This window comes from Phalaenopsis equestris, unplaced genomic scaffold (genome assembly GCF_001263595.1).
Source record: "Phalaenopsis equestris unplaced genomic scaffold, ASM126359v1 Scaffold000055, whole genome shotgun sequence".
Lineage (NCBI taxonomy): Eukaryota > Viridiplantae > Streptophyta > Magnoliopsida > Asparagales > Orchidaceae > Phalaenopsis > Phalaenopsis equestris.
This window is the reverse complement of record NW_018164497.1, coordinates 576,832-596,617: the sequence shown is the minus strand read 5'-3', so window position 1 is coordinate 596,617 and position 19,786 is coordinate 576,832. Positions and strand designations below refer to the sequence as shown.

Here is a 19,786-nt window from a genome sequence, read left to right as displayed (position 1 = left end):
TATGTACACATACTAACCCTCCTAAACTTGCTATTTACAAATCAATTGCCCTCTTTCATCCATTTTTCAAATTCCACTAAAATATCAAAATTCATAGCCTATTTTCTTTAACAAATTCTCAGTAATTTATTTAATTATGACATGCGAGTGGGGCGGTTCAAAAAATCAACTCGGCGGACAATTTGTAATAATCCCTTAAAAAATTTGCCCTTTGTTTTTTTTCTTCCGGCTTCCTTCTGTAAAGCCGTTCTATTTCGTCGGAATTTAGGGTTTTTTGGGTTTTCTTTGAAAGTCAATCCGACACGTCGCCATGAGTGCTCAGACCCAAGAAGAACTCCTCGCCGCTCAGCTCGAGCAACAAAGGATCAGAGTAAGCTTTACTGTCCTCCGTAGCATTTGTTCCAACCATCTCCCGATTTTTTTTCCTGATTTCAGTCCATCTTCTGTTGGATTTTGTGCCCTTGGATCCATGGTTCTATTCAGGTTCATGTAGAAGGTTTTCCCAATCATGTTTGTCTTCTAAGTAATGTAGCTTGTTATTGTTGAGATGCCCTGGTTGTTATTATCTTAAAGTTATAAAAACCAACTTTGTAAGGTTTCACAATTAGTGAATCGTTTTTAAGCATTATAGCTTTCTAAACAAGGCTAGAAATGGAGAAACTGAGCTTGCTAAATACTGAAATAGCAACCTAGAATTAATGGAAGTCATGCCCACGATGGCTTCTGAAGATTCAACTTGAGGCTTCGGGATGAACAGTTTTGCTGACGTTGCCCTAATTGAAAGTTACTCTGAAGCCGGTTGCTGACCGTTGGGTATGCTTTGGGACGGGTGATTGCACCCAATGCATACCCAATGTTTAAAAATTTCTCCCGACTCCTGAGAAATTTTTGCCGGCGGCTTCCTTAGCTAATATTTTTTCTTATCACTTTATGCTCCATTATGTATCTGATTCCCTGATTCAAGAGTTTTTAATCATTTAGGATTAGAAATTCAACTTAACTGGTCTGATCTCAGACCAAAGTGTGACCCTGCCATCTTCCACTTCTGCACGTGTAACCAGAAGGATTTGCATGGACCCGTTTGATCCAGAATTTCTTGTGTTGTGGAGTGCCGGCTGACCCTTGGGCCAACTCCTATTTATCTTATTATTATAAATTTGTTTTGATGGGAGTCAAAAGTTAGTTTTTGTGTATGTTTGTTCGGGACAGCCGTCGATGTCTCTGATTTTCTTTTCGAGTGTTGTATCTATGGGTAGAGTGGTGCTCCGACTATATTGCACTTCCGGGGTGGTGATTTATCATTCCCCACCCTCCACATCCCTCCCACTTTGTTGGCACGCTTCCCTCCTTGTTGCACTTGCCTGTAACCGTTGTCTCGGTTGTTCCTTCTTGTAGTTTTTTTATCTCCTGGTCATGCCATCTGGTTTTCTGCTTGTTGTCGCCATCCAAGACAACAAGGAGTTGTTGTCTCTGCCTTTTTAAACTCTTCCGCCTTGTTTTCCGCCTCTGTTCTTTGCTGCGACCACCCACAACTGCAGCCCATCCTGTAGTTTCTGTCGTTCCAACTATTATTCAGGCTTGTTGCTGCCTGGATTGCCTCTTATCCTGTTGTCCCTACAGTCCCTGCTTACTGCCCCTTGACTAAATACCCTTTCCCCGCGCTGTCGTCATCAAAAGAGCTAATCAACTGTTCTTCGGGCTCTCCTAGCCCCCTTACATTTGCTTCCACCCCCAAAACAACCTTCTTGACCCCTTTACTTACTGCAACAGCTATCCTCCCACACCCTTCCAATCATTCTAGCTGCTTACCCCCTTTTTAATCCACCTAGCCGACCACCACCATCCCGGGATCAAAAATCATTTTGAATTTGTCTTGTGTTTTTTATTATTTCCCATTTCAATGTGTTTAGTTGTAATCACTTATTTATTTTCAATAATAATATTCACTTTCTTATTGTTGTTCGAGTTAAATTCAATATCATTTGATATTAGAGTTAGCCTAATCTAAATCCTATCCCAGGGTTGCCATAATCAACCTCAAAATTTTCCTTTCACACCTTACGTCACCCCATACACCCTTTTCTGCCTACCTAAACCCTAACCACACAATCGAGGATACAATAATGAAAAACTTGATCGAGAGAAAAAGACATGATGCATCTTATGAGAACTCCATAACGTGTTGTCCAGGAACTTTCTAAGAAAATACTCCAACTCTAATAGAGGCTTGCCACCTTTGAGAAGAGAGTCCAAAAGTGTTTAACCGTAGCCACATCGGTAATTCATTAGATCGAAATGATGCAGTGAATCCCTTCCATCAGGCAAATTCTAGAGATAAAGAGAAACTTCCTGAAAATTTGGCTTGAAATATTGGGGAATTCAAGATCATGAAGTAAATGTAGATTTGTTATATTTTGACACCCGCATAGAGCCTAGCGAGCTCATTAAGTGACTCTGGTATAGTGGAACTTGTCTTTGAGTGCCAGGACTTTCCTTTGGACAAATGGTGAAACTAGCTGTCAGTAAGTTATGAAAGCGTGCTTCTCAATGGTGAGAGAAATTTAAGATTCTTCGACGACGAGAAGAAATTAAAATTTCTACCTGGTTTATGATGAAAGGAGAGATGTAGCATCAATACCTACTAGTTCTTTACAGACAAAATGTGTAGACTTTTGCCTTAAAAGTGGAGAGATAACCTCACTGGGTGACTGTCATATCTTACAGACAGAGTACGACCACATGATCAAGTAGCAAATGCACACCAAACAGAGCATCCAAGCCGACCCCGCATGAGGACAAACAAGTTCATAGTGGAGAACAAGTGAAAAGAACTGATATTCTATTTAGCTAAGAAGCATTTCAAGTGTTTCAGATTTGAGCATGTTGAATCAGATTGCCTTTCCAAAGGAATGTTTTCTTTCACCGAGCAGGGAGTAAAAGAAATAGACAGTGACACATGAAATGATGAAGACGTTAGAGACGAACCTCAATTTCAAGCTGATGTGATGAGGAAGATACATCAATGATTCAAGATGAGTCCACATGAGACTTTAGTTGGATCAGTTGGGGTTGTTCTAGAAGATAGTGGGTCTGAGGTGATGAGCTTTCATGTAGAGTATGAGGTTGTGGTGCCTTGAATTATCTTTTTGCAGGAGTAGTATCAACAAAATTGGCATTGGATGTTCAAATTGACCAAGAGTTTAAGGAGCTGATACCAGATACAAGGTAACATAAGACGAAAAAAATTCAAAATTTTTATAGCTTATTTCTTAGTTGCCCTTATTGAGAAAAGTTCAGCATATCAGAGATGAAAAGCTTTTGAGCCACTTATAGAAGATCATATTGAGTCATTTGGAGTTCAACAATATACCCATCGATAGATGCTAGACAAGAGGAATGACCCACAGTGTTGGAAATAGTTTCAGGAGCTTTACATGAAAAAAATATCCTACAATGAGATCTAGGTCCTTCCAAAGAAGAAGAAGATGTCTCTTATGAGTGGTTGTTATTGAGAGTTGCCCAACCTGCTATAGCTTCATCCTAAAGTTAAATTCTTCTTACATATTTGTTTATCAAATGCATTCAAATCAGTATGAGGAGCGGAAGATGCCGGCTACATATTTACTGGCTCAAAATTTTGTTTGTATGGATACTCATCAACGTGCAATTTTAATTCTAGTTGTGTCAAAAGAGAATGAATACCTATTCTATGACGTGTTTTTGGAATGACATCTTTTATAGAACTGACTTATCAGGAGGTTTCGTTCTTTTCACTTTCTTTAACTGGGTTGACTTGACGTCACACTATGAGGTGACGGAAGCTTTGACGAATGAGATCGAAGCTTCTCCAACCTTGGGAGACTAACGTGGGTGTCTCCCGCATTGGGAGTGGATGCGGGACTCTAGCACGTAAACAAAAGGAGCGTCTGCTTGCATGGATTGATTCGGTCTAGACTTTCTTTTGTTGTTGAGTATCAACTGTCCCTTAGATCCTCTCTTATTTATTCTATTATTATAAATTTGCTTTCGTGGGATTTTACGGTTGTCTTTTTGCATATATTTGATCGAGACAGCCGCGGACATCTCTGTTTTTCCCTTCGAGGGCTGTATCCAAGAGTTGAGTGATGTTCCGACAATATCTCGCTCCCGAGGTGGTGATTTATCCTTCCACGTCTCTCCCGTTTCGCTGCCACGCCTCCCTCCTTGCTGCTGCCTTTCAGAACCGCTGTCTTGATTGTTCCTTCCTGCTGTTTTTTTCTCTCTCAGCAGCGCCATCTGCTTTTTTGTTTGTTCCTACCATTCGGGACTGCCAGAAGTTGTCGTTCATGCCTTTTCCAACCATTCTCCATCACTTCCCGCCCTCTGTCCTTTGTTGCCGCCACCATAATTGTAGCCCATCCTGCTGTTTCTGCCATTCCAGCCATCATTTCGGCTTGCTGCAGTCTGGAATGCCTCCTATCCTGCTGTCCCTGCAGTCCCCACCTATTGATACCCTTTCCCTAATCTGTCGTCACCCGGAACATCCAACCTGCAGTTCTCCAGGCTCTCCCAGCCGCCCTACATTCGCTGCCTCCCACAAAATAGCCCTTTAGACGCCCTTACTTTCTGTAACCGTCATCCTCCCACACCCTTCCTCATTCCAGCTGCTACGACCTCTTTACAATTCACCTAGCAGATCACCACCATCCCGGGATTGACTTCCAGGTTTGTGTTTTTTTATCTTATCTGTTGTTATTTTCCATTTTAGTCTGTTTGATTGTTTTCAGTAATAATATTTACTTTTCTAGTATTGTTTGGGTTAGCTCCTATATGAAAGTGTTTATAAATGATTTAAGGGTTGTTTTTTATGAAGATACACTTGTTTCTTTCCATCTTTGGATAGATTAAAGTGTTTTTGCAATTTAGTCTAAATTCAGAGACATCTGATTTATCATATTAATTTTTGAGAAGAGCTCAAAGAACCATAGCAACGGTAGTTAGACTATGCAATAATGTAATATTTACTTGTTATTGACACTCATTATTCCATGAACTAAAACTCTATGAGGGGAAGTTTCTAAATGTCAGTTTCATCAGTCCATGAATCCATTGATTGTTAAGTGAAAATTTCTCAAAAATATCTTTTTTTTTTGTCAGTTAAACTTACTTTTTGAGGCATGCATGAGTTTTTAATGGCCTTTCATCTCTTGATTGTCTTTCGCAAGTTCCTTGAAGAAATTCTCCTATAAAATGCATTCACCGAGGCCTGATGAGAGATGCTCACAGTTATTATAAAATTAAAACAAGCGGTCTTATAAAAATGTCATGATATCCTTTCTTTTCTTAGATTGATTTTTGAGTTTGTTGTATATTTTAAATTAACCTCGTATTATTGGAAATACCATTTTTTAATGGATAAAATTCTATTTTGTTTTAACCTTTGAATTAATTTGGCTATCTTAGTACTAAGCAATTTTTTTTTTTAATTCTTTGAAGTATGAGGCCTTCACTTTAAAGGTTATGACAGCAAATGCAAGCGAAAACAACAAAATTACATTCTTTTTTGTTACATTTTAGAGTGATATTCTTAATCACTAACTTCATTGGCTGCTGCAATGGTGAGGCTGCATCTATTATGATTTCAACCTTGAGTTTGAATCATGCAACAAAGCACTTTACATTACCGGGGTAAGGCTGCATTGACCAATCCTTCCCAAACCTACATTGGTGGGAGCCTTATTATTATTTTTGTCTTTTTTTTTTTTGCTGTTATTATGCAGCTCATTTTTTAAAGATTATAACATATCCCAAGGAATTTAGTGTATACCCATTCCAAGAAATTCAGTGCAGAAATTTTTTTTTTTTTCTAATAAGTTATAACTAGAATACCAACAACTACAACAACAACAATAACAACAACAACAAGCCTTTATCCCGCTAAGTGGGGTTGGCTACATGAATTCTTATTTCTATTGAGTGTTATATTTTTATTTAATTCTAATAAATTGAAATCATTTTTTTACGACATGTCCGAGTCTTTTTAGGTCTATCTTTATCTTTTTTAACATAAGTCAAATATTATACTCTCCTAACTGGATCATCAGATAGTCGATATTTAATGTGACAAAACCATCAAAGACAACTGTCTCTAATCTTGCCTGCCACTGAAGCTACACCAACCCTTTCACAGATATATTTGTTTCATATTTTGTCGCTAAGTATAAAGCCACTCATCCTCGTAAGTTTTCTCAGCTCAACAACATTTAACTTAATTTGATGCTTATTATTTATAGGCCAACATTCTGCACCATAAAACATTACATGTCTCACCATCATCTTATAATTTTTTCTTTAAATCTAAGACGTACATTTTTATCACACAATAGACCCAATGCATTCCTCCACTTCAACCATCTAACTTGAATTCTACTAATAACATCCCCATCTATAGCACCGTCACTTTGAACAATAAACCCAATATATGAATAAGCCCAATATATGTAAAACGTTCACTCCTTTTAATGACTTGATCACCCATTGTTACAACCCTATAACTAGATCGACTACTACTAAAATTGCATTCTATGTATTTAGACTCTAAAGTTGACCTCCATAATTCAAAATTTTCTTAAACTCTTTCTCTGGTATTATCAAAAGAAAGATATCATCAGCAAAAAACATACAACATGGTACATCCTCTTATAAATGTCTAATAAGAACACCTATAACTAAAGAAAAAAAGATATGAGCTTAAAGCCAATCCCTGATGTAATCCAACTTAAATAGGAAAATACTTGGTCAATTCTTCTGTTTGAACACAAATAACAACTCTAATATACTCATCTTTAATGACTTGAATATGAGTCATATTAATACCTTTCTTTCTAGAAATCTCCAAAATATTTCTTTTGGAACTTTATTATAAGTTTTTTTTCTAAATCAACAAAAATTATATGTAGGTTCTCTTTATTTTTTATGTACTTTTCCATCAACTCCTCAATAAATGTACCGCTTCCATGGTAGATTTACTTGACATAAATTCAAATTGATTTTGAGAAATCTTATATCACGTGTTAACTTATCTTCAATAACTCTCTCTCATAATTTTATTGTACGACACATTAAGTTAATTTCTCTATACTTTGCACCCTCTTGTGCATCTCCTTTATTCTTAAAATAGGGACCTAAATATTTTTCTTTCATTTCTCAAGCACTTTTTAGTTTTAAAATAATATTAAAAAGTTTAGTAAGCCAAAAAATTCCCAATTCTATTAAACATTTTCATACTTCTATGGAGATACCATCTAAGTCCTATTAATTTTTCACTCTATTTTTTTTAAAGCCTCCAACTTTTGCTTTACTAATGCAACTATAAAGTTTAAAAATAAAAGTTATTTTTATTAATGAAATTATGATTACTAAAAGCGATCGTATTTTCAAAATCTTCATTGATATCAAAAACTCTTGTCCACCTATATTGAATATTCTTATTTTATAAAAACACTCTTTGATTTTCATCTTTATTATGCTTTACTTGAACTAAATTTTTACTTTTTTTATTTCTTTGTTTGGCTAGTTTGTACATATATTTTTTTATCCTCTTCTGTATATAATATATTATAAAAATAACTAAAATTAGAATTTTAACATCACAAATTATTCTATTAGACTCCTTAAGGGTCACCCTATATTTTTTCCAATTTTCTATCTTTATTATGCTTTACTTGAACTAAATTTTTTACTTTTTTTATCTCTTTGTTTGGCTAGTTTGTACATATATTTTTTATCCTCTTCAGTATATAATATATTATAAAGATAACTAAAATTTAAATTTTAAAGATCACAAATTATTCTATTAGACTCCTTAAGGGTCACCCTATATTTTTTCCAATTTTCTAAATCCTTACATTTAAACCAATTTTATATAACAAATTTTTTTATATGATCTTTTCTTGTGCATTGTTATTCTGTTACCAATTATTTTTATTTATAAAAGGTATTTTTTATTCTTCAAATACATCTAACACTCATTATTTTATCCCATATAACGTAACTTTCTTCATAGGCATCTCAAATTTTAAGATTTTGAAGTTTATTCATCAAAATAATTTTATTTGTCTTTTAAATATATTTATCTAATTCTATGAAAATATTTCATGATGTTTTTCATCTTTCAGCCCTTTATGTTAAAAATATAAAATCAATAATTGATGTTCAATACTTAAATTTTCACTTGGAAATAATTTTATGATCTTACAATCTCAACAATATCTTTTTTTTCTCATAAGAAATAAATAGTTTGTACTTTGTTAGATCCAATTTTTATAAGTGATAATATGCACCTTTCTTTTTTTAAATAAAATATTAGCAATAATAAATCATAAGCTAAAGTAAAATCAAATATTACTCTACTTTCTTCATTATTCACTTCAAAATTGTAATCACCATGAATATTTCTAAAATCTTCTACCATGCAATCAACATGTTGATTTAAATATCCTTTAATAATTTTTTTTTATTCAAGAAGTATCAATTGTATTAATACTTCTTAATCATTCCATTTTTTTTTTGAACATATATCATCTACTTGAGGAGCATAAATACTTATAACATTAAAAATTTTGTATCAACAATAATTTTTTGGATTATAATTCAATCTTTAATTCTATTAATTTTCATAACATTATCTTTTAAAATTTTATTTATAATTATATGTATATCATTTTCTGTACGGCTTTTACCTGAATACCAAAATTTAAAACTTAAGTTATCTTTTAGCATTTTCTTTAACCCATTTAGTTTCTTAAAAAATATAAGATATTTATCTTCCTATGAACCATAATATCTACTAATTTCATTAATTTACCTGAGAGTACCTATATTTCAAGATCTTATCTTAATATTAATTTCATGAACTAACTTCTTTGTCTGTATTCGTCCAAAATGTGAGAAACTTTGCCTATTTGACACTGCACTGGGCCGATATAACATCCTGTGCACTGTTTTCACTTTATTCAAGTCATACAACATATCGCTTCCAAGGGACGCCCTAGCTTTTACATAATGATTTAAATGATTCATGTCATGATTTTTTGATAAAAACCTTACACTAGTTGTCGTTTACCAAACACAACTCTTTATTTTTCACATCTAGGGCTCTGGAACTGACAATGATAGTATATAGTGTTTGCTGCAAAATAGTTTTCATACTCTCACTTTTCAATAATCTCATCCTAAAATTTAAGTGTATGATATTGCATTTGAATTGAATAAAATGATACATTGTATGTTATTGTTTGTTCTCCATTTGTTCTGGTGCCTTGCATTTTTTGCGTAAATAAAATTCCCAATGTAAATTCTCCTATGCTTACTTCTACAGCTTAATGGGCCTGTTTTTGAGGATGATGATGATGAGGATGATGATGATGATGATGTGGAAGGTAAATTATTTTCCTATCAGGCATTCTTCAAAGATGCGAGTAAACTATTATGTTTTTGAATTAAATAATGTATTTTTCAGCATCTCATTGAACTACGTGCAAACTAAACTAGTGTGAATTTGATAGTTTTACATTTCATTGTTATTCCTCCGAATTTTCTTTTAAATTCCTGGTTTCTTGTTCGAAAGTGGGGAATTGTGCTAATGGTTGTATGATCTTTGTTTTCTATTTGTTCTGGTGTTATCGATATTTGCCTTGTAAAAGGTGAAAGCAAAACACAGCTTATTCTTATCGTTTGTCTGTAATATTTACTATAAACACAAACTTTCTCCATTTTTCGTGAAACTGAAAGTGGGCTTTGACATTCGCTTGTCAACAGTGAGTAATACTCATCCTTTTTTTCCACTTCAACAAATGATCAGAGGAGTGATATTATATTCATATTTAAGTACCCGTGATTGATTATCTGATTTAAACGATCAGTAGAACCAGTTAGATTTTAAATATCTTGCTCTTTACTTCCCAATGCTAGAGCCTTGTCTAGATTGTGGACATTCATTTCAAAGATATCTGCATGTGATTATTCGCTCACCCCCCTTTTCTATATAGAAATCTTACATCCGACATTTTCCTTTAATATGATTCTTTGGGAAGTGGTTTTGAAAATTTTTGTAATGTTAGCAGCAGGTTTACTTCATGATTCTATGCATACAAATATTAGAACAGCTTAATTTGTTCCTAATCCAATTATCCATGATGGACCTTTGCATTGGAGTGAGTAAATTTTAATCCAATGATTGGGAAGGCATTGCTGTGGTTGGACACATTTCAAAGTGGGGTGTAGCAAAAATTCACCAAGAAAACTGAGCTAGGCAGCTGACTTGCATAGCTTATGCTCAACAATTTGATTTTCTTACCACGGGCTCATCAGGTGCAGTTGGATGCTCTGTGATAAAATATAACCTAACATTCCTATTTAATTAAAGCTCAAAATAAAGCATTATTTTTTCTAACCAACATTAATTAGACAAGATTTGGAGGCTAAGGAGCCCGAGGAATAGGAAAATGAGGCATGAGTATTATTTTGTTTTGTTTCATTTTGACATCAAATTGGATTTGAGTTTATATGTTTGTGCTGATTGGATGTAGGAGTATGAACATGAATATGAATCATGACTATGGATTGTGGTACTTATTTTATTTATTTCTCGAATTTGATTTCATTTCATGTTTTTTAAATTATAAAATAAAAAAATAAAAAATTGAGGCTTAAGTTTTGCATATAATAGGTAAACACACAGACTTACGTTTTTTCCTTTTAAAGCATTATTTTAATCTCACCTTATTGTAGATATACACTTTGAATTGATAGCTGATCTGGATATATTTTTAAAAATACATAATATTCTTTTGTCTGATTGTTGTCTAATTTTGGAACCCATAAGATGAGATTGTTCATTTTGCCCATCTTTCTACAAAAACGGACATGACTATACCACACATGACTGTTGAAAAATGACCGTTGAGGTGGGCATCTTGTACTGCATTGATTCATTTGGATTACAAAGAAATCTATTATAGAGAGTTGAAATGTTGCCATAATTTTGAGGAGAGATCTTTATTGTATTGTTGAATGAAATTTATTTTCTCAAAGTTCATTTCGAAGATGACTGATGAATGGAAAATCCTTTCAAGTGGGGTGAAGAATAGGAAATTTGAAAGAAGAGATGAAGAGGAAGGATAAACTCATAACGACAATGTTAATTAAATAATCATCATGAATTCTTAAGAAAGACTATCAATAGTTTTGGATTTTTTGGTTTGACAGATTGGATGCGATAGATTAATTTGACGCTTTATTTATTTTTCTTAAGATTTTCTTTATTCCCCTTAATTCATTGGGTCTCAAGATTGGTCTAAGTCGACCTATTCGGGTTAGGCCAATTGAGCTATTTTTGGTTATCTAAGCTGGACTAAACCCTTAGGTTTAGGAAATATGTGAAATTTGGTGGAGGTGACAAATAAGAAGTCCATTTGAAGTGCAGCTGTGAATGTAAAATCATGAAGAAGAGTGGAAGGAGGAATAAATTCGTCAACAGTAATATTGATTAACGTATCCTTCATCAATCTTTATGGACTCTATCATTAGCATTGGGAAGAAAACTTTGAAAAATTGGATGTTGCCATGTATATCGATAGATTGGTTTGATGCTTTTATTTTATTTTATTTTGACTCATGGTTGGGCTTCATTGGGTTGGGGCGATTGAGCTGATTTAAGTCAATTAATGAGTGAAATCATTGTGCCAAGCTTGGTTTTAGAAAATAAGTAGAACTGGATTAAGTTTGAAGAATCTTACTAGGCTTGATTGGGTCAAGGTGGGTGGAGAAACTTGTGGAGGAAAAATAACTGATCAGAATGAATGGTTTGAAATTTTTTGAAATTCAATTTTAAATTTCAAGTAGAAATTCATAGAGATTATTTGGAGATTTTTATGGAGGATCTTGAGGGAATTATGTGGGATATTAATGATGAAATTTTGAAGGAACTATGGAGGATGTTGATAGATTTTTAACGTAAAAGAAGGGGTTGGAAAGGATAGGATATTTGCAATGAAATTTAAAATTTGATTTGGATTTGAAATCTAAAAGTTTGAACTCATATGTATGTGTGCCTGTGCTTGTGCTTGTGTCTGTGTGAATAAACCACTCATGTGATTTTCTTGAACTACCAAAGCGATGTATTTACACGTGCTGCGATCAAATTGAGAATTTGATAAAAATGAAAAATATGAATAGGGGTTTTACTATGAATTTTGTTATTTGAGTGAGAATTTGGAAAATGGATGAAAGAAGGTGGTTGCTTTATAAATAGCAAGTTTCGGGTGGTATATATGTAATTGCGGCTTGTGAGAGATTTTTTACCTCTCGAATTGTAGGAATTGGGAGAGATTGCCTGCCTCTCGAATTATGGGTGCAGGATGCTTATCTTTGTATTATATTTGTTTGTTTGATGTTCTTGCAATAAAATATTATTTGACCTAATTTCTGTGTTGACTTATGTTTTGTTTTCTATCAAATTAGTATCAGAGCATTCAATTTCTATGGAATGATGACATCCTTGTGCACTCGGGAAGCTGATCGCTATGTAGTCACATTATGCTCTTTTTGTGACCACCGAACGTGAAGCTGTCGCGATTCCAATCAGTGGGGAAGCCTATGGCGGGCTCGAGCGTGCCATTGGACCGAACCGTATGATAGAGCTCGTTAGGAAGTGACGAAGGGATTGCGGCATGCCTTCTTTAAAAGCAGCTCAAGTTAGGAAGGCAGTCATACAAAGACACGAAACTGCCAACTTTCTCATGTGTTTGCTTCGTAACTCCCACTTTCTCTTATTCCCACTCTCCTTCGTAAAGATGTGGCTAGAGCTAGTTGGGAGGACGAGATCGACATGAGGACGAGATCGACTGATGATCGGTTATCGTGTGACCAAATCTCACTTGACAGTTGTGATTGGAGCTACTTGGGAAGCAACAATGGGATTGAAGTGATAAAAAATCACTAAATTTGACTTATTTGGAAGCAAACCTCGGAATTTTAGGGTATTAAAATTTTGCTTTTGTAATCAAAAGTTTTCTAGAAGTATTTTCGGTTAAAAAAATGAATGCTTTTGAGGAAACATTAAAGGGAGAATTGAGCCACATTAAATATGAATTAGACTAACGTTTTTCGTCTATGGAGTGAAGGTTCGAGCAAAGATTTAAAGCCTTGGAAGAAGTGATGAAAAAGATCATGGGGTTTTACACAATTTACCTCTGCTTGTCATGAGATTGAGCAGCAGTGTTGGGAACGGATGCTCGTTAACCAGAAGGATTGATGTAACATCATGACAGCGTCACTGCTTTAGTAGGATCAGAAGTTGCAGTATTGAGTAAAGAATTCAGGAGCAGACTTGAGCGACAACATTTGAAAGAAATAGTGCGACATTTAAATGGCTCGAACAATCGAAAACAATTAGGATCGAAGTATACAAAGATGGAAGAAACACATGATACAGAGTTGACAAAGATTGTGGTGATCGAGGAGCTACAAGAACTGTTTGGGATTGAGATATTTTCTAAAATTGACTAGAAGTCAGGGCACCATTGGATTTGGATGCGACCGAAGGATGTGCATAAGATGACATTAATTCATGAGTGTCACTATGAATTTCTGATTAAATAGAAATGATTGTCAGATGAGGACGAACCATGAGAACCATTCGACTTAATTTTGTCTTTAGTGTGCTTAAGGGTAATTTTTTTTTAATTATTTATAAAATGTGTGATCATTTTAGATATCTCAGGTTGATGGTTTAAAGTGATACTGGTATTGATGGCGATGTTGTTAGTAGAAATCAAGTTGGTTGGTTGAAGTGGAGGAATGCATCAGACCTATTGTGTGATAGAAAAGTACCGCTTAGACTGAAAGGAAAATTTTATAACATAGTGGCGAGATTTGCAATGCTCTATGGCGCAAAATGTTGGCCTTTAAAAGAGAAGCATAAAACAAAGTTAAGTGTTGTTGAGATGAGTTGAGATGAGAATGCTTAGGTGGATGATTGGCCTGACACTTAGAGAGACAAAATATGAAATAAATATATCCGTGCTTGGGTTGGTATAGCTCTGGTTGAAGACAAAATTAGAAAGAGACGTCTTAGATGATTTGATTGTGTTAAACGTTAACCATCTGATGATCTTGTTAGGAGAGTGTAGTTGTTTTAGATTCTACTTATGTTAAGAAAGACAGAGGTAGACCTAAAAAGACTTGAGCAGATTGTAGAAAAAAATGATCTTAATCTATTAGAATTAAATGAAAATATGACACTCAATAGGACTCAATGGAGAAAAATGATTCATGTAGCTGACCCCACTTAGTGGAATAAAGGCTTGTTGTTGTTGTTGTTAGTTTAAGTAGTCTTTAAGAGGTTTAGGATTAGGTATGCATGAGTTTGGTGTTGTGAGTCTTTGGTTTAAGGTTTGGAAGAGTTTGTGGTGGCCTACATCTTAATTATAGAAAACCAAGAAAAATATAGCATTTAGAATATAGGCTATTTATATTAGAAAACCAAGAAAAACATACCATTAAGAATTAGAAGATTTAGAGACATACCACCAAATTCTTATGTATTTACAAATCCAACTCCTAAATCCTTATATTTTCTTAAAAAATATATCTTAGTGTTTAAATGACATCAAAATGTATATATGGAAAGGTGCAGATCACTTTAGATATATTAATATCAGTGGCATTTTTTATTTCATTTAGTGATTAAGTTGTTATATAAGTAAATATAAATACTTAGATTTTACCTATGTAAATATATACAAACTTAATGGTATTTATGTAAAAACCCCCTTAAGAATTTCATGGAAGCCTTGAAATTGGTTTTCATTAGTGTAGATCAACATCTTGTTGTGTTGTCATTGTTGATTATAGGATGAAATTGAGTTCTGGCACCAATCAATGTTTAGTTACAATAGAAGATATGAATGAAGCCTTAAAAGAGGTTGAGGAATAAGGTTGATAGAGGAAAAATATGAAACTTGGCACAACTTAGAGGAGGTATAGGTCGGGTGACACATCACTCATTCAATAATCATAATCTAATTATTATACGTATCATGACGCTTTATTTATAATAGATCATGCGATATAATTTTAATTAATCAAATTTACCTTAAACATATATGATCTAATTGCCTGTGATGAATAAAATAAAGACATTAATTCTAAATATGGCTTAAGAAAATACAATGTCACAATCATATTTGTCCTTCATACGGACGCATATGTCCATTTGTTTTGTTTATGTGTGCATTCATATCAATTAATTTGAGTTGAATGAGATTAATTTCAATCGATCCGCCCTCACATATTTGTCCTTCATACGGACATATATGTCAATTTGTTTTATTTATGTGTGCGTACATGTCAAATTAATTTGAGTTGAATCAGATTAATTTCAATCGATCCACCCTCACATAGAATTAAATCAATTTCTGTTCAATTCATAATCCAAATATCATGGAGCTATTTTGTCTACTAGAAAAGCATTACAATCCTGCATTTCTGCAATCATGTTTCTGTTTCAAATTCAGTACTGGTCAAGGAAGTGATGCAAGTGGCAGGTCTAAGCAGAGCAGAAGTGAAAAAAAGAGCAGAAAGGCCATGCTGAAGCTTGGAATGAAGCTAATCAGTGGTGTTAGCCGTGTTACAATAAAGAAGACCAAAAACGTGAGCTCACCTATCCCATCCAGATACACTTCGCTATTTCGAAGCCAGATGTATTCAATAGCCCAAACTCAGATACTTACGTAATATTTGGCGAAGCGTAGATCGAAGATCTAAGCTCCCAATTGCAAACCCAGGATGCCGAACAGTTCAGGGCTTCTGATCTAAGGTAGTAAGCCGGAGGCGTCTGCCGCCTCTCAAGATGTGAAGAAGTCGATGAGAGTGGTGTGGAGCCGAAGGATATTGAGCTTATTATGACTCAGACTGGTGTTCCGAGGGGAAAAGCTGTGAAGGCTCTTAAAGCGGCTGATGGTGATATTGTTACTGCAATTATGGAGTTGACTAATTGTTGATGTATTTCACAAGTTCAAATTTGGATGTTCTTTTTTTGAACAGTGTTTGGTGATTCGCTTATGATTTGTTGATCATTAAATGTTAATTTTAAGTTAAGAAATAATGATATATGCGATGTGCAAGTTAAATACTAATTAGTTGAATGCAATTATAATGTTATTTTTAATTTTAAGGATAATGTGATGAAGTGATGCTATTTCTTTTTTACGGGAGAATTTACATCTATAGCACTGCATCAATCCTTAAATATTATGTATTTCTTATTGAAATTATAAATGCTGGATTGATACCACGTAAAATAATCTAGAAAAATAAAAATTAAACTCCCTCAAAATTCCTCCTTAACCCTCTCCTTCTCACTCTCACCACCTTTCTTTCTAACGTAATGTTTGTGCGGCCCAGAAAATTGTTTAAATTAAGACATTTCATTAATCTGAATTTAAAAGGTGCAATTACGGACCGACCATCCAAAGCTAACTATATATTCCTCCGTCTAATACGTTAGCACCTTCATACATATATATATCTCCACGTTTTGAAATTGAATCAATTGTTAAACAGCCCCTATCTAATTTTGAAAATTTAGTAAGAAAAAATCATTCAAAATGGGAGGTTTATATTTGAAAAGTTACTAGCCATTGAAATTTATTTTAAATTAAGTAAACCTTAAAAAAGAAAACCTCATCTTTATATATTTACTTACAACTCTTTTTCAATTAAAGGATCGCGTTTACTGTTCATCCTCTAGCTTTCGGTAAGACTCTATTTTTTTTTTTTATCTTATTCAATTATGCTCTATTTTTTTTTTTGAATTGCGTCTTGTAACCACATTGTATTAGGATTTTAATTTGATTATCGAATGACTGTAATTAAGCTTTTTTTTTATTTTTTATCTGATTATCGAGTCTTTCATATGTATTCTACCAGATTTTATTTCGATTGCCGAATGCATTTTATTGCGCAAAAAAAAAAAAAGAACTTATATTCAATTATTCTCATTACCTTCAAGCTAATTACTCCTCAAATACTTAAATTCTCCCACCAATTACCCAAAAAAAATCGCCATCTTAATTTTTTTGCCAATTCCGAGAAATTCAAAAAAAATCGAATGAGTCTATATTTATATTTTAAAGGTTGTTAGCCGTTATAGAAATAAATGAGAAAATAGAAATGAATTTCTTCCAATTTAAGAAGTATTAAAATAAAGTAAACCTCACCTTACATATAATTACTTATTAAGTATATTTCCTAATTTCCTTCTAAAATCATCTTCGAGTTCAGAGTTCACCGCCTACTATTACCTAATTAGAGATCGAGATCGAGTTCACCGTCTCTGCGATCGAGATGGAGAAATCCCAGCTTATTCCAATTTTGAATCAGATATCGAAATGTTTTAGTTTAGACTGATAATCTCCAAACACTTTATTTTTCAGTTTAGAATCTGATTCTCATATTACAAGAAACATTTCTTTTGGATTTATCAGTTCTTCCTTGAACTTTTCCCCACGATTACATATTATATATTCAACGATTTTAGCATATTTTATTTGGGTAGATTGCATTGTTTTTGTAAGAAATTGCATTATGATTTTAGTCGGATTTTATTTAGCACGTGGGGTTTTAAATTGAATTCCCACTTGGAATGAAAAATGTTTTTTTTGACTTTTCAGTTTGTGTATATTTTTTTCTCTGATTAGTAATTATATGTTCCATGTTTGCTTGCTCTATATTTTATTTTGGTTGCCAAAGAATTAAGCGTTTAGGTGTTGTTATTTTTGCAATAATAATTATTATTATTTCATTTCAAATTTCTTAATTTTAAGGGAAAACTTCGATGATATATTGCAAAAATAATCGTGCAATTTTAAGCTCTTTTATATATTTTTTCATTATATCTTCTTCAAACATGTAAGTTTTTTTACAAATCTATAGTTATAAATTGAAGAGCTTTGGTCTTATTGTTATTACTTGCATTTTACATCATGTTTCTTATTAAGAGAAAAATTGGCAATTTATCATGAAAGGAACCATGTGATTTTACAATTTTATATATTTTTTTTGTGTCAATTACCCGGAAAAAAAAATCAAATTCGTTTTGCCAAAAAAATATTTTTTCTTAATTGAAATAATTATTGTTTATTATATCTAATTAACTGGCTCATCAAATTTTTTTTCACATCTAAATATGTAGTTTATACGGTGCATAAGACTACTAAAGAACATTTGATTCATTTCTGAACAGTGGCGTTCATGGTGAACCTTCGAGTTAAACTGATTAAATATATGTAGATTGAATTCATTTCGCTTAAATTACTGGCTAGTTTCAAGCATTTTATGTTGAATCAATATTTTATTTATTTATTTATTTATTATATAATATAATTAATGAATTATACTAAAATTGTGCTGGTGATCAGATCAAATTAATGGCTTCCAAGGAGTTAGTTGAATCACACAAAATTTACATATATGATACTTCAGATGAGGATCTTGAGGACACGGCTTGCTCTATTTTGAAAAATGGAAAACGAATAGTTGCACCAACAAAAAGAAAATTTTCTTCGTATGAATTATTCGGTAATTGTTTATCTTGCTCAATAACACACACAGAGATTCACATACATACATGAGCTCTAAAAAGGGAGAGATAATTTCAGTATATGCTTATTGTGAATAATGAATTTTATGTTTGTAATTTTACAGTTAAAAAGACTGCATGCTCATGCAATAAGGAAAAAATCAATTGGAATAAATTTGAGAGTAGTAACAACCCTGAAAATGATGAAGAAGATGATCTGTGGCCGTCTCCCACACCAAAGAGAAGAAAGATATTGATTGGACCTACTCATTTTGTCATTCTAACAGGAAAAGATGATCTGATGCATATGACCTTTAAGAGAATCATATGCATTTTTGTTTGTAATATCTCTTGAATATTTTCGCAGAGTGAATGATTAATTCATCTGGGCTATAAGTAAAGAATGTGGTGTACGTAATTTATAAAAAAATATAAATTTTTATTAAAAAATTAATTTTAAATAATACATACACACACATTTGTTTCGTCGTTGGTCCGCTTGGTGCTTGGCCCAACGGCGGAGGCATTTTTTATTTTCTAGAAAGATTTACGTGCAAACAAATAAAATCTTACGTATTTACATATATAACACCTAACCTTCAATTTTTACTTACATGCTATATTCTATGCAGGAAAAGATTTATTTCATTTTTTTAAATCAAGTCAAAGTATTGATGTTCTTAATGTGATGTGAAAGATTTGGGGGGTATGTCATAAGTTTATGTATTAGATATGTAAATACATAAGAATTGTGAGGTATGTCTCTATTTATTTATTTAACTGGTCAAGACTTATAGAGTTCCCTAATTTTTTTTTTTCACTTATTTTGTACAATTAGTTGGAATTAAAAGTCCAAATTGAGAAAGATATTTTTAATTTTCATTTTAAAAAATTATTTAAACAATTAAATTAAATTAAATTAATTCAAATTTATAATATATATTATTTAGCTCAATTTAATTTAATTCAATTTAAAGTATTAAAGTAATTTTTTATAATTTTTTTAATTTCATGTAATTGCATTTAAAAATGAATTAAATAATTATTTTTATTATGATTAATTAATTTACTTTAAATTACTGACGAAAAATACCTTATATTAAAATAACAATATAAATAAAGAGAAATATTTATTAGTAAAAATAATCTCTCAAATAAAATTAG

General features: G+C 32.8%; 1 long non-coding RNA gene and 1 pseudogene across 1 annotated transcript; both read left to right on the top strand.

Annotated features, from left to right (window-relative positions):
* Positions 1–217: 217 nt before the first annotated feature.
* LOC110019404 lies at positions 218–16,043 on the top strand (annotated as a pseudogene).
* Positions 16,044–16,771: 728 nt separating this feature from the next.
* On the top strand, positions 16,772–19,007 carry LOC110019394. The gene is made up of 3 exons (XR_002293444.1): positions 16,772–16,798; positions 18,462–18,621; positions 18,748–19,007. It is a non-coding gene; the product is annotated as an uncharacterized LOC110019394 (long non-coding RNA).
* The last annotated feature ends 779 nt before the right edge of the window (positions 19,008–19,786 follow it).